The sequence below is a fragment of the Rhinopithecus roxellana genome, chromosome 14, assembly GCF_007565055.1.
Source record: "Rhinopithecus roxellana isolate Shanxi Qingling chromosome 14, ASM756505v1, whole genome shotgun sequence".
Taxonomy (NCBI): Eukaryota; Metazoa; Chordata; class Mammalia; order Primates; family Cercopithecidae; genus Rhinopithecus; species Rhinopithecus roxellana.
In genome coordinates this window covers 62,655,681-62,670,267 of record NC_044562.1, presented here as the reverse complement: position 1 = coordinate 62,670,267, position 14,587 = coordinate 62,655,681, and the positions used below count along the sequence as shown (strand labels likewise).

At 46.9% G+C, this 14,587-nt stretch overlaps 1 protein-coding gene across 7 annotated transcripts in view; it reads left to right on the top strand.

Moving 5' to 3' along the window:
* AGAP1 (ArfGAP with GTPase domain, ankyrin repeat and PH domain 1) overlaps nt 1-14,587 on the top strand; it is a 650,028-nt gene that overhangs the window by 534,016 nt on the left and 101,425 nt on the right. The window lies entirely within an intron of this gene.

Below are 14,587 nucleotides of genomic sequence, written 5' to 3'. Positions count from 1 at the left end.
CTTAAACGTATGTAGCCAGGAACAGAGATTTGATAAGAAGCATTGCCTGTGAAGCATAGGGGGGGAATTTAGAAATGAAACTTAATCTGTTTTCGAGACTTTTAAACCTACCCTCCTGCTTCCATTTGCTTTCTCCATCTGAGAAGAATCGTCAGTTGTAGAAATTTGGCTGTCGAGTCACACACGCCTCGGTCTCATCCCCTCTCTGTCACTTCCCAGCTCTGTGGCTTGGGACGCTTTCCTGGATCTGTCGTTCCTCTCTGTTCTTTTCTTCCTCTCGCACGGAGACAATAAAACCTACCTCGAAGGGTAATTGAAGAAGAAATGAAGTGAAGCCTGTGAAGCGCTTCCCACAGAGCTTGGCACATGGGTAAGCTGGTCACCGTGGCTGCTATTAAATTGCTATACAGACTTATTTAATAGAAAAATGACCCAAAGACTCCATGGAGAATATCTGTGGACTATTCGGTAGGCCTTTTTCATGTATCAGTGCAGAGCAGAGTGGGCCAAAGCCAGTCGCCCTCAGTGATGAGCACCACCAACTAAGAACTAATGCAGGTAGGCTGGTCGCAGTGGCTCACTCCTGTAACCCCAGCACTTTGGGAGGTCGAGGTGGACGGATCGCTTGAGGTCAGGCATTCGAGACCAGCCTGATGAATGTGGTGAAACCCCGTCTCTACTAAAAATACAAAAATTAGCTGGGCGTGGTGGTGCATGCCTGTAATCCCAGCTACTTGGGAGGCTGAGGCACAAGAATCTCTTGAACCAGGGAGGCAGAGGTTGCAGTGAGCCAAGATCGTGCCACTACACTCCAGCCTGGGTGACAGAGCAAGACTCTGTCTCAAAAAAAAAAAAAAAAAAAAAAAAACAAACTAATGCAGGTAACTTCAGATTTAGGAAACCCTTGCGTGGAGAATAACTAGAATCGACGTTTTGGGGAGAGAAGCAAGAATGCTCATTTTTCTAGCCCCCTCCTTTTGAAAGGATGGCAGTCTTGGGCATCACCTCGGCGCTGGGCAGCACCTAGGAGAGGAAGCCCCCCGTGGATAGTGGAGGGTGCCCCTGCAGGTTCCTGGTGAGCCTGGGGGCCGGGTCTCATGATGGCCATGCTGGACTCTTGCAGAGGAACCCGCCCTAGGCCTGCCCAGCGTGGCCGTGTTCACTTAGTCCTATAATTAGGAGCCCAAGGGGACCTCTGCAAAGTGGGGAGTGTGTCAGGATGAGTAACAAATGGTTACCACTTAGTAACGAGATAAATCGAGATAAATCACAGCACGCGCCTCTCATTGCTTTCTCTTTCTAAACGGAACACTTGGGCCTGACGCTTTCACAGGGTGTCTGGGACGGAGAAAGTACAAGGGAGACCTCAACCCTCACCCCTGCCATGTCGCAAGATATTTTCAATTTGCGGTCAGGTAACTTTTTTTTTTTTTTTCCAAGAGCTTTGTTTTGGAGTCTTTTCTTCATTTAAGACATGCATGGGCCAGGCACGGTGACTCACATCTCTAATCCCATCACTTTGGGAGGCTGAGGTGGGTGGATTGCCTGAGTTCAGGAATTCAAGACCAGCCTGGGCAACAAATTTTTCTCTACAAAAAATACAAGAATTAGCCAGGCGTGGTGGCACACGCCTGTAGTCCCAGCTACTCGGGAGGCTGAGGTGGGAGGAGCACTTGAGCCCAGGAGGTGGAGGTTACAGTGAGCCGAGATGATGCCATTGTCCTCCAGCCTGGGCGACAGAGACCCTGTCTCAGAAAAGAAAAAAAAAAAAAGGCACATATGGCATCCTACAGATCTGGAAGCCAAAGCTTTCAAATGGAGTTTCTTTACACGTGGCCCTTGAACTGGTATCCCAACCCTTTATGACGTGTTTGTAAAACAAAAGCGTCGTTTGTATGTCATGAGAACCTTCCCGGGGAATATTTAGTAGTTAAACATTCCTAACCTTGTAATTTACCTGTGGGGACTTGCTTCTTCGCAGAATTAATCACACTCTTCTAAATTAAGCCACAGGACAGCACCTCTGTTGGACTCTCTTGGCTTAACAAAGATATTGACCAAATTCAGAGTTTCCAAAAATAGTTAACCTGAGAACCGTGAACTGTGTGTGTTTATAATGATCTTTTGTTTTGGTTTAAAATTAATAACTTCTCAATTATAGTAAGGGGTGGGCTTTATGTGTTATTTTCCATAAGTCTTGGTTCTGTACAACCCTGGTCCATATTCTCCAGGCTTGCCTGCTTTCTTTGTCTTTTTTTTTGTTTTTGTTTTTTGAACAGGGAGTCTCACTCTGTTGCCCAGGCTGGAGTGCAGTGGCACAATCTCCGCTCGCTGCAGCCTCCATCTCCAGGGTTCAAGTGATTCTCATGCCTCGGCCTCCTGAGTAGCTGGGATTACAGACACCCGCCACCACACCCAGCTACTTTTTGTATTTTTAGTAGAGATGAGGTTTTGCCATGTCACGCAGGCTGCTCCCGAACTCCTGACCTCAAGTGATCTGCCCCAACTAGGCCTCTCAAAGTGTTAGGATTACAGGCTTGAGCCACCGCACCCGGCCAGCAGGCTTTCTTTCACATCAATCTTTTCCTACAAAAATGGGAGAAAATTTGAAAATAAAAACTGACTTTTTAATACTGCGTTTTGGCTGACATCTTAATGTGTGCACTTTTTGTCATAGTTGGGTAAAATAAGCCACATGCCTATGTAATAGATGCTTTTAAAACAAATATTGGAGGATTTTACAAAGTGTATGACGGAAAATAGCATTAAAGCCCGGGTAGGTGCCTGACATTGCCACACATTGCCGCTTAGGGTATGGGTCGTGGTAGAGGGAGAAAGACCACAAGGTAGCGAGTACATTCCAACCCCATTCCATTGACAGTGGCTACCTGGAGAACTGTGTGAAGAGGAATTCTGGGGCTGCACCAGCCTCTTCAGGAACAGTTAGGAATGTCTGTTTTTAAAATAAAAGGAGAGAGAGCTTCCCTTTGTCATCCCAGGTCCAGCGTGGCACCTCCCTTGCAGATAAAGCTGAAATCAGAAAGATGAAGTGGGCTGTTCATGGGTACCAGTCTGTCGATGGCAGAGTAGGAAGTAGGTTCCAGGAGACAGAACCCCAAAGTTGGAGCTCTGGTTCGGACAGAAACTGGGAAAACCCGTAGCGAAAACTCACTTGTTCAAAGGGGGAAAAGAACAAAGGCTTGGCGGAAGGTAAGCATCGGTGGTAATGTGTTCACCAGGGCTTTGTGGTGTCTCCTAAAACAGAAGTCCCAATTCTTTTACCAAGGGCAGGAGTGGAGAAGATGGTTATTTTCTGCTCAGGCCCTGGCTGTTGTATTTTCCCGTCATTTTGCAGTGGTGCTGTCTGGAGGCCTCTGGGCTTGGTAGATCCTGGACTCTGCGTGCAGCGAACATGGCCATCCTCCACGCTGAGCATGTCATCTCTGCACCGTTGCAATAGCACATTTCGTTTTCATCATGGGTTTGTCATTAAATGTGTCACAAAGGATGCTTAGCCTTGCGGATGGAACACTGGGTGGGCCTCAGGATCCTGGATTTCAGGCTATAGGGCACCCTGGGAGAACCTCCTCTCTCCCCAGGACCCAGATTCTCATCCGGTCATTGAAGAACTTGGAGTGTGTGACTTCTACATCCTCCTTGAGCCTTTTTTGATTCAGAAGAGAAACAGATCTCGGCATTGCACCTGCGCCCATCAGTAATTTTTTTCTTTGTTTGTTTGTGGTTTTTTTTGGAGACGGAGTCTTGCTTTGTCATCCAGGCTGGAGTACAGTGGCGTGATCTTGCACCTGCACCCATCAGCAGTTTTTTCTTTTTTTTTGGAAACGGAGTCTCTCTTTGTCACCCAAGCTGGAGTGTAGTGGCGTGATCTTGGCTCACTACAACCTCCACCTCCCAGGTTCAAGTAGTTCTCCTGCCTCAGCTTCCCGAGTAGCTCGGACTATAGGCGCACACTACCACGCCCAGCTAATTTTTTTTTATTCATAATTTAGTAGAGATGGGGTTTCTTCATGTTGCCCAGGCTGGTCTCGAACTCCTGAGCTCAGGCAGTCTGCCCACCTCAGCCTCCCAAAGTGTTAGGATTACAGGCATGAGCCACTGCGCCCGGCCCCATCAACAGCGTTGAGCCATTTTGCGTCATAGTCCAGGACACAGATCCAGGTCCTCTTGGCCTTTGCAAGAGCACAGTGCAGTTGTCCTCTTCCCCAAACCCCTTGCCCGAGACCTGTGCCTCTGTGCCTCCCTCCTTCCCTCGCCTGGCACCCACACTCCCCCATGCATCCTTGTCAGATGCCTCCTGTTGAAATCAGCTTCCAAATGTGAAACGGTTTTCAGCTGTTTTTAGCCTTTTAACCCTTTGTCTGCTAGAATTCTGCCAAAAAATAATTGATGACGGATTGGCCCATTAACCTTTAAGAAAAAAAAAAGTTTGACAGCCTGGATTCGTGTAATGAGGAGGGATTCCTTGTGAAATCAGTCTGATGGCTGAGTTTCTTGCCCCTAAGGAGGCAAAATTAGCCCCACGGGGCCTCGTCTGCATAGAAACTGGACACAATTAGTGTAATATCCGGTGTTATTAATGTCGTTTGGAATAATTGGGCAGGTTGATTTCGACAGGTTCATGGTGCTAAAATACTATTACAGTGGACCTTTCCACAGCTAACCGTTAAACACAGAAAACTGTTTAAATCCCTGTGAGCCCAATCACAAAACTTTATGAAACAGCTAAGCCCTGGAATGTCACACTGGGAAACAGCACACCGTCTGTTACTTGGGCTTTGGGGCGTGGTGGCATTTTGATTTTTCAGGAGCAGGGGGATTAATTTTGCTGTCTGTGAGTGTATCTGAAACTTCAACATGCTTTTAATGGATATACCATCAGGAACTTCTACAACCCAAAATCTGTCTTTACAGTGAATGAAATAGAAGCCACTGCAATTGTCACTAATAGGAAGTTTGTATTAGTGAAATGACACCACAAAAAATGAAAGCTCGGAACGGGGCATCCTCACGGGTTCGTGCTTGTTCTGCACGTTTGAAGTGAGGGTGGCAGTGGAGAGTAATGCTCGGCTCTGTCTCTGACTGATGGGCCTCACGCTGCCAATTACTGTTTTGATCATTTTTAATTTAGTTGCTCATAAGTAAAATGTCATCACCATGTCACTTTGTAATGTGCTGCAGCCCTTCGGGGCCATTGGTGATTTGAATAAGGCTCTATCATCTGCTAAAAATTCTTCTTTGAACCTCAGGAGGAGCATGTTCCTGTTCTCTCCACACAGAAGAAGGGAAAACACTTGGGTCCAAAAATCTATTCACTGTTTACATAATGAGCGTAAATGGTCACTGCAGTGCCACCAAAGTGTAAACACGGATTAAATCTTGAGATTTGCTGGGTGTTGACCTAATAATGTCACCAGAGCAGCACATAGGAGATCACCACCAGGATAGGTCTTCTGTACTGGATTAGTCAGAACTGGGTTTAGTAACGACAGAAATCCAATTTTAAAAGAATGAGACACTGGGCGTGGTGGCTCACGCCTGTAGTCCCAGCTACTCAGGAGGCTGAGGCAAGAGAATCACTTGAACCTGGGAAGGGGAGGTTGCAGTGAGCTAAGATCGCGCCATTGCACTCGAGCCTGTGCTACAGAGTGAGAATCCATCTCAGAAAAAAAAGAATAACAGTAGCACAAGCTGTTGAGGGATTTCTGGGGAAACTACTTTCAAAAGGCCCAGCCGTCTTGCTCTCTTGGCCTGAGGAATAAGAGAAGATAATGGAAAACCACTGGGAGACCCTTCCGGCCCCTACGCCATCTTTGATTCCTAAGGAGAGCTCCTTTTTTAATGTTAATTTGTTTTTAGGAAATGGAGGAAGAGTACTGCCACTTTAAGAGAGGAAAATGATTACACGCAATAATGGCTGTAAAGTCCTGGCGTTGTGCCTGATACAGAATTTGGAGCCCAGTGGTATTATTTTTTGTATTTATTATTCCATGCAGTAGATTTGTTACAGATAAACAGATTTCTTCCTGGAAGTTGTAACGTGACTATGCAGTTGCTCTGTAATCCTTGTGCTTATTTTTTTAATCTTGGGAGGCAGAGAAAAGTCATATGGCAGATATAAATTAGATCTGAAACTCTATGTATGGGTATTCACCTATTACTCTCCCTGAAAATTAAAAAAATAAAGCCACCTAAACACAGGATCCTAGGAAACACATGGCCTAGCATAGCTGGATTCCACTCGGCAGTGCTGGTGTAGAGTGACCTTAATTAGGCTCTGTGCTCAGATGTTAATCCTTCCTCAGGAAGCAAGGTCCAGCTGTTCAGATCCTTGTCATAGATTTCAGGGCCTGAAAATCCAAAAGAAGGCACAGGGTAGTCCCCCTACTGGGGCCCGCCTCTGCACTGAGGGTGTAGGGTTCCATCTCCCGCCTCTGCCCTGCCTCCCCCAGGGCAGACTGAGCCTCTCCCCTCCAGGTGTCCCAGATGTTTGCAACACTGTTCAGCCCCGGTCCCCATCAGCACAGCCTGCCTGGGAGAGGCCAGCCCAGGGCCAGAAGCACCATTGCCTCTTGATTTGGGAGCTGGTGCTGGACGCTGCATTGACGAGACAGAGGGGGCCATCTTCTGCTTTTCCAGGTATAGGCTGAACCATCCAGTCCAAACAGAACAGAAACCCCAAAGAGCTGTTCATCGGCATCTCACTGCATTCACTGCGTGGTGAACTGCTACTCACACGGAAAAGCGTGGCGTTAAGACCTGCCCTGTGATCACAGGGCCTTTGTGTGTGCTTCGTACACGTCAGAGACAGACCATACCCAAGGATCACAGAGATGGCACAGCTTCCTGCTCACCACACTTTATCACCAAGCTGTTGATCCTGAGGATTGCAATTCTTGTCTTCGTTTCTTCATTATTTGTATAATCCTGTGCTTTTCCAGGTTTAGAGTTATTGCACAGGACTCCCCCTCGAAAAAAGAGTATCTTAAGTGAGCCTAGGGTTGCACAGTTGGTTCTTAGTTGGGAAGCGAAGCTTAGCTGTGCTTTCCTGGGTGAGCAGGGCCTATCATGGCGCTGGCCTTCCTAGTCCATGCCTTTACCTGGAGCTGGTGCCCATCAGCCTGGATCCCAGAGTGTCTTGCGTCTGTTTCCTCTTTACTCTGTTGGGTCTTGTTGGTGTTTGACGGTAATTAGCCAGTTAGCCAGGGTTTCATTCTCCAAGAGAGGAGGCCTGAACCTGAGCAGGCCACCCTCAGACTCTGGCTGATCCGTCACCTCCAGGCAAATTGTGAAGTTTTCTCTTTACCACCTCTTCTGAGCGGCTGCGGATACCAAGTGGTTCTTTACGTTACTTTTAGGGAAGTATTTTGCTCATTCACGAGTCTTGTGTCTCTCCTTTTCTACTCACAGATACAAATATATGCCTATGATTTGGGAAGGCCTGCTTAAATACGATTTGTGTTTGCTAGTGTACAGAAATGCGATTAATATTTTTGTATTCATCTTATATCTTGCCCATTTGCCAACTGCTGTTAGGTTTTTAATAATTTGTAGGTGATTTGGGGTTTTCTATGAAGACAGTCATATACCTTGTGAATGTCTTTATCTTCCTTTCCAATATCTCAGTCTTATATTTCCTTATTTTTGTCTTGCTACACCGGGTAGCAGGGATGAAAAAAAGCAGTTACAGTGGGTGTCCTTGTCTTGAGCATCCTGTAACTGAGTGTTCAAAGGTGTGTTTCTGACATCTCACCCTTAGGATTAGTGACACTGTGGGTTTAGGGAGAGATCATCTCTGTCCAAGGTAAGGGAGTTCTCTTCTATTCCTCGTTGACTAAGAAGTTTTAATCATGCTTCTTTCTCTTTATTTTTTTTTTTCTTTCTTCTGGTTGAAAAATTGCACATTCTACTTCTTTTCTTGCAGAAGTTTACCACATAGACTTAATTTACCAACATGTGAAGTGAGTCCTTAACCTTCCCCAGGAGAGCAGTCCAAGGCCCCTGTGACATCCTAACTCCCATGTCCTCACCGCCACTCTCACGTTCTCCAGCATTTTGACTTTTCCCATGGTAGGCATTGTCATTAGCAGTCTTAGTATTGTTTTTATTTAGATTTTTTTTTTTTTTTTTACGTATTTATCAGTTCCTTTGCTCATCAACATGTCTTTCACAAACCTGCCTTCTAGGATCTTCCTGAAGTACATCTTTTTTTTTTTTCCGAGATGAAGTCTTGCTTTGTCACCCAGGCTGGAGTTCAGTGGCGTGATCTCAGCTCACTGCAACCTCCGCTTCCCAGGTTCAAGTGATTCTCCTTTCTCAGCCTCCCAAGTAGCTGGTATTGCAGGTGCCTGCCACCATGCCCAGCCAATTTTTTTTGTTAGTTTGTTTGTTTTTTTGGTATTTTAGTAGAGACAGGGTTTCGCTATGTTGGCCCGGCAGGTCTTGAACTCCTGACCTCAGATCATCCGCCTGCCTCAGCCTCCCAAAGTGTTGGGATTACAGGCGTGAGCCACTGTGCCTGTCCCTGAAATATATCATTTAGTAATTTCCCTAGTGGACGTCTATTGGTAATAAGCACTTTTGGGGTTTTTTGCAGAAAAATTATATTTTGTTTTTTCTTTCTTTTTCTTTTCTCTTTCCCTTTCTTTTCTCCTCCTTTCTTTTCTTCTCTGCTCTTTTCTTTTCTGTTTTTTTCTTTCATAGAGTCTCACTCTGTGACCCAGGCTGGAGTACAGTGGTGTGATCACAGCTCACTGCAGCCTCCATCTCCCAGGCTCAAGTGATCCTCCCACCTCAGCCTCCCAAGTAGCTGGGGCTACAGGTACAAGCCACCATGCCTGGCTAATTTTCAAATTTTTTGTAGAGATGAGGTCTCACTATGTTGCCCAGACCAGTCTTGAACTCCTGGGCTTAAGTGATTCTCCCACCTCACATCCCAAAGTGCTGAGATGGCAGACGCGATCCCCTGCACCTGGCCTGTATTTCACTCTTGTTCTTCAGAGTGAATCTCAAGAATTTTCCTGAGTCTCATGTCTACACTGTTATTTTCCCTTGAGGATATTATTCCACACTCGCACGACTCTGACTGTTACTCTTAACAAGTCTGTGATCCGTCTTGATATTTGGTTAAGAGCAATCTGTCTCTAGTGATGGGGTTTCACCATGCTGACCAGGCTGGTCTTGAACTCCTGACACCTTAGGTGATCCACCAGCCTCAGCCTCCCAAAGTGCTGGGATTACAGGCGTGAGCCACTGTGCCCGGCCTGTATCAGTAATGCTTTGGATCTAAATCTGCTGTCTTGTTTGCAGTGTGTTGGGTGACCTCTGGTTTTGAGTTCAGGTGTAATTGGTCTCCGTCCATGGGAAGCTTTTCTGTAGAGAAGACACCAGAAGCCAAGGGAGTTCTGAGACCTGGGGCTTCCCGGCTCCTGTCCTTGCAGGATTGCCGGGTGCCAGACCCTGGGTTTGTGTTTCCTGTCTTAGGACCTTATCTGTTGTGCTACCAAAGGTGTTTGCCTTTCAGGGTAGCCTTCACTTTTGCAGGTTTTTAGCACTTTAGGCTCACAGTTCTAGTTTCAGCTTGTGTATCTGATTTGGGGAGGGAGAAGGAGGGTCCTCTTGGAGATCAGGCGTCACTGTGGACTGCTGTGTTGTGAAGCAATCAGCTTGGAAGAGAAGCCAGGCCCCAGGAACAAGGGAGAAGTGCTTAAGTGTTGGGGAGGGAGCAACTGCACAAACTTCCTACACGGTAAACTCAGAGAAGGGTTAAAGCTGGGCCAGAGCCAATTAACAGTCAGGCAAGGGCTGAAAGTGGAAGGACGTGGAAGAGTACAGATTGGCGGATATTGCTAAGCAGGGCTGTGACTGATGAGATGGCAGTAGGAAGAGGGAGAGGGAGGAATCCAGGTAATTTTGAGATTTTATGATTAGAATAGCATTGTAATCATTAAGAGAAATACAGAGCCCCAAGAGGAGCATTTGAAAATTCTAGCAAATCTATGTGATGCATGTTAAATTTGATAATGAGGACAAAGTATTTGAGAAACAATCCATGGGCATTTAAAAATCTAAAACCGATTAGATATATGAATTAGATATATATGTGTGTATGTATATATGTGTGTATATATGTATATATGAACTGTACATGTCTGTAGGAAGTGACTGAGCTTCGGAAGGAAAGGAACCCTTAAGAAGAAGGGAGGAGGAAGGAGGAACATTAACTAAACTTGAAGTTTGCCTTTACTAAAGGCCACATGCAGAGGAACCAGGGAGGAGAAAGAGAAGCAGTGATCAGAAAGCTGGAAAGAGAACTATAGTTACACAGTGAGAAGATGGCAGGCACGCCACGGGCACCCCCCTCCTTGCCCTGGGGTAGACATTGCTAGCTAATCACAGATCCTTCTCCAGGAGCCTGGAGCCAGCCTTGGAGATCTCAACACAGAACTCCCTGCAGCTGCTCAGAGCTGCCTGCATTGAGAACACAGATGCAAGATAGTTCTCAGCTAGGGCCCTCCCAATCACCTATGAGATGCTGAATTCCCACCATTCTCCCTCTGAAAGGGCCACATTCAAGGGCCTGAAACTCCCAAGGGAGCAGAACCCATAAGCTCCATCTGTGGATAGTTGTGAGGGGGAAAGAATCTTCCACTTGCAGGGTCTCCATCATTTTTTTCTGTCCTAGGTTGACTCCAGGGCACCCAAAACAGGTGTCATCCCTCTTCCATCAGACAGAAGTCCCCTGTGCTCAGAGTCCCCAGTGAGCAGTCCCTGGCATTAGGCTCTTACTGTGGTGCCTGCTGGCTACCACCCTGAGTGATGGAGACAGGACCACCTCCTCACCATTGTGGATGACACACTCACAGCCTTCACTTTCATCGGGAGCCCCATTATGGGCTTGCTGTTCACTGCAGTCCTTCAGCCTGTTCATATTTGTAGTTAGGAAGCAAAATCTTCCCCCAAAACCTCTTTTGCTGTTGGGGTCCAAGGGAAGGAATTCTAGTCATGCATTTGACCATTTGAGTTGTCAGTTCAGCTCACAGATCCTCCTCTTTTTAGACCCTAGGGATGGGAATAAAACTTTAGTTTATCTGTTATCCCCCAAAACTCTTTGCTTTCAAAATTTGGTAAGCAGACTTTATATGTCTTTATCCAAGTCATTGATAAAACATAATGAATATTGAATGAGGCAAGACAGAGGTAAAAGTTCCATGGTTGACCGCTGCAGACCTCCTACTAGTTTATGCTACTTAGTACCCCTTAGTTGTGAATCCATGTAACTCTATTCACATCTCTTTCATTCACCCTGATAAATGCCTTGCTCACATCTGGGTGAGTCTTCAGGGTGATCAAGCATCTCAGAAGACCAACGGGGAAAATACTGCAAGATGGTGGTGCCTATCAGCCCCGTAAGGTGCTCCAAAAAGAGGGGAGTCAGTGAGAAAGAAGACTGAGCACAGCCCATGACCCCTGGCTGTTCCTTGATTTGTAATCTTATAAAGTGAGGTTTCAATAGGGTGGATGATGGGGAAGCATTATTAGAAAACACAGTGTGGTAAAGAGCTGGATGCATGCATACACGTGTCTGCTTTGCAGACTGTGCGAGTGAAGGATGAAAAGAGGTGATGATCTCTCTCAAGGATGGAGTGAGATCAGGAAGGGAGGGCAGGAGGTCTGTAGAAGGGGGACATCAGGTTTGCAAGAGAGTGAGGAAACCATATCAAATCCAGGTCCGCAAGAAGGTATGAGGGGACCAGGTAAAGGATGCAGAGAGATGGGGGAAGAAAGGACCAGGAGCTGAAAGGAGACACAGAAATATTGAGTGACATAGAAGATACTAGAAAAGGGAACTTACTTGTGTCCAGTATAAGGAGAAGACAGGTGGTGGGATAGATTGTTAAAGTGAATGTTCGGCCAGGTGCAGTGACTCATGCCTGTAATCCCAGCACTTTGGGAGACCAAGGTGGGCGGATCACCTGAGGTCAGGAGTTCAAGACCAGCCTGGCCAACATGGAGAAACCCATCTCTACTAAAAATACAAAATTCACTAGGTGTAGTAGCACCCACCTGTAATCCCATCTACTCAGGAGGCTGAGGCAGGAGAATCGCTTGAACCCGAGAGGCGGAGGTTGCAGTGAGCTGAGATCACGCCATTGCACTCCAGCCTGGGAGACAAGAGCAAAACTCTGTCTCGAAAAATAAATAAATAAATAGAGTGAGTGATGAAGCCGTAGAACAGGCACTGTAGGGAGCACATTTGGATATTAGGCTCGAAATGGGTTCTGATGTTCCTGTGAACACTTACATATATTTGTTCCTCTAAGTAGAGTTTGCATGCATAGGTAAATTTTGTTTACATAATTAATCGGGCAGAGCCAAACTGTGCTTTAGCAATTTAATTTGCAAGTTTTGTCTTTGCATGAGATACTGAGAGTATTCCAGTGCAAGATACCAGATAGCAGCTACTGCATTGAGATGAGGCAAAAAATAGAGATGTTCCCGTGGAACTTCCTTCAGATTTGCATTGTTTTTATCACTTTGTGTTCAGTCATCTGCCTGCTTGTGTGTGCCCGTCCTCACCATGTAGAAACGTTTAGAGGGCACAGGCTTCTGCATGCTGGAATCCCTTCCACCCAGCCCAGTGCCTAGCATGTGGGGGAGGGCAGCTAAGGACCACAGTGACCGAGACCTGCACCTGTACAGTGTAATGCAAGTTCAGCTCTTGGCCTTTGTTCCAGTGACTGTAGCTCATGACTGACTGGAGCCACACATTTGAACAGGAAAGCTTTACAGGGGACCAGTTGTGCAGAAATTTAACTGGGAAGCTAATGGTTGTAATTTTTTTCACTAGAAGATCCAATAAACACTGATCAGAGGGAGCTTTGATACGTGTATTTGAATTTCACAGATTAAACAAAGTGTGAGCCTGTTGAGTTGATCTCCTAATGAAAAATTGTCACATCCCACCCATGAATTACCAAGTGTTCCTTATGACCTAACTGTGAGTTACGTAGTTTTTCTTACCTTACCTATCTGTTCACTAGGGGAGTTTTGCATAACATACATGAATTAGGGCACTATCCTATGAGAATCTGTAAGGAAAATATTGTAATTCATAGTACTAGGACATAAAAGCCCATGGATCAAGAAGCTGGACCAAGACCCACAGAGGCAGTGGCTCAGCCAGTAATTGCATGGTATCATTGTAAGTCAGCCATGGTGAAACCTATGTGAAACTTACAGTTACAATGATTTTTTTTTTTTTTTTTAATGAAAACTCCCAAGTCCCTGAGTGTTTAAGGTCATTACTGAAGGCATGACCTGCAGACACCCCGACCCCCACCTTCCTCCCCCACCCTCCTTTCCACAGCAGGTGGAGTGTTTACATCTGCATCAATACACAGGTGGTGGGGGGATCATTTGTTCTTCAAATTCAAGAGCCCAGTAGATTGGGATAACATTCCTGAGCGACCAGACCCTCTCATCCTGACCTCTTGTCACCAGCTCTCCAGAAATCAGGAACCAGGGTGATTGAGAGCACAAAGGACACCCACATACCGTATGGGCCAGCCGAGAACTTCCTGTGAAGACTTTTCTCTCCCCTCCCACTCCAGCCCAGATCAGTCCCTTTCACAGATGGGGTGGGCCTCAGTGCCAACACCCCAAGGGGGACTAACCAGCCAGGACCTCAGGCCCAACCTCCACTCAGCACCCACATCACAGCACTTTCCTGCAGTCCCCCAGAATATGCCCGGGGCACAGTGGCTGTCAGCACCTAGGGGAGTCACAGACCTTTGAGGGGCTGGTGGAGGCCATGGGCCCTCTCTGGCTGGGCGCTGTCCCCACACCCTGGGACTGGGGCTTGGTGGCATCAGTGAGCTGTTCAGGTGGAAGGGATCTCAGCCATAAAGAGGGCTGCACGTCCACCCAGCCAGAAAGGAGTGGGGAAAGGGCGAGTGGGGTGGCACATCCTTATGTCCCAGGAAGGGCCTGGGAGAGCCAGCCTAGGTAAGGGCAGTAAGCCGTGCTTAGAAGCTGGGCTACAGGGACCAAGAGTCTGAAAGGTCAGAGGTCCGTGCAGTAGACATGAGCCAGCCCAATGGCCACGGGCTGGGGACGGAGATAAGTAAAGTAGTTGGCAGACAGGTAGATGAAAGTCAGTACCAATAATAGTTGCTTGCCAGGGGATTCTAATGCAGCTAGTTCACAGGCCAGGGCCTGGAAACTTGAGTCAAATGAGGTGTTGCGTCTGAAATCCCAGCTGAAGATTTCTTAATGAGGGTCTGATGCAGTGGCTCACACTTGTCACTCAGCACTTTGGGAGGCCAAGGAGTGAGGATCACTTGAGTTCAGGAGTTTGAGACTAGCCTAGGGTCTCAGGAGGCAAAGGCAGGAGGCTCGCTTGAACCTGGGAGGTGGAAGATGTAGTGAGCTGTGATCGTACTACAGCACTCCAGCTTGGACCACAAAGTGGGACCCCATCTCAAAAAAAATTATTCATGCTTGTCTGTAATTAGTTATGCTCTTTGCCAGTGGTGCCTCCTCCTTTGGCAGGGACTTGGGGGCTGGG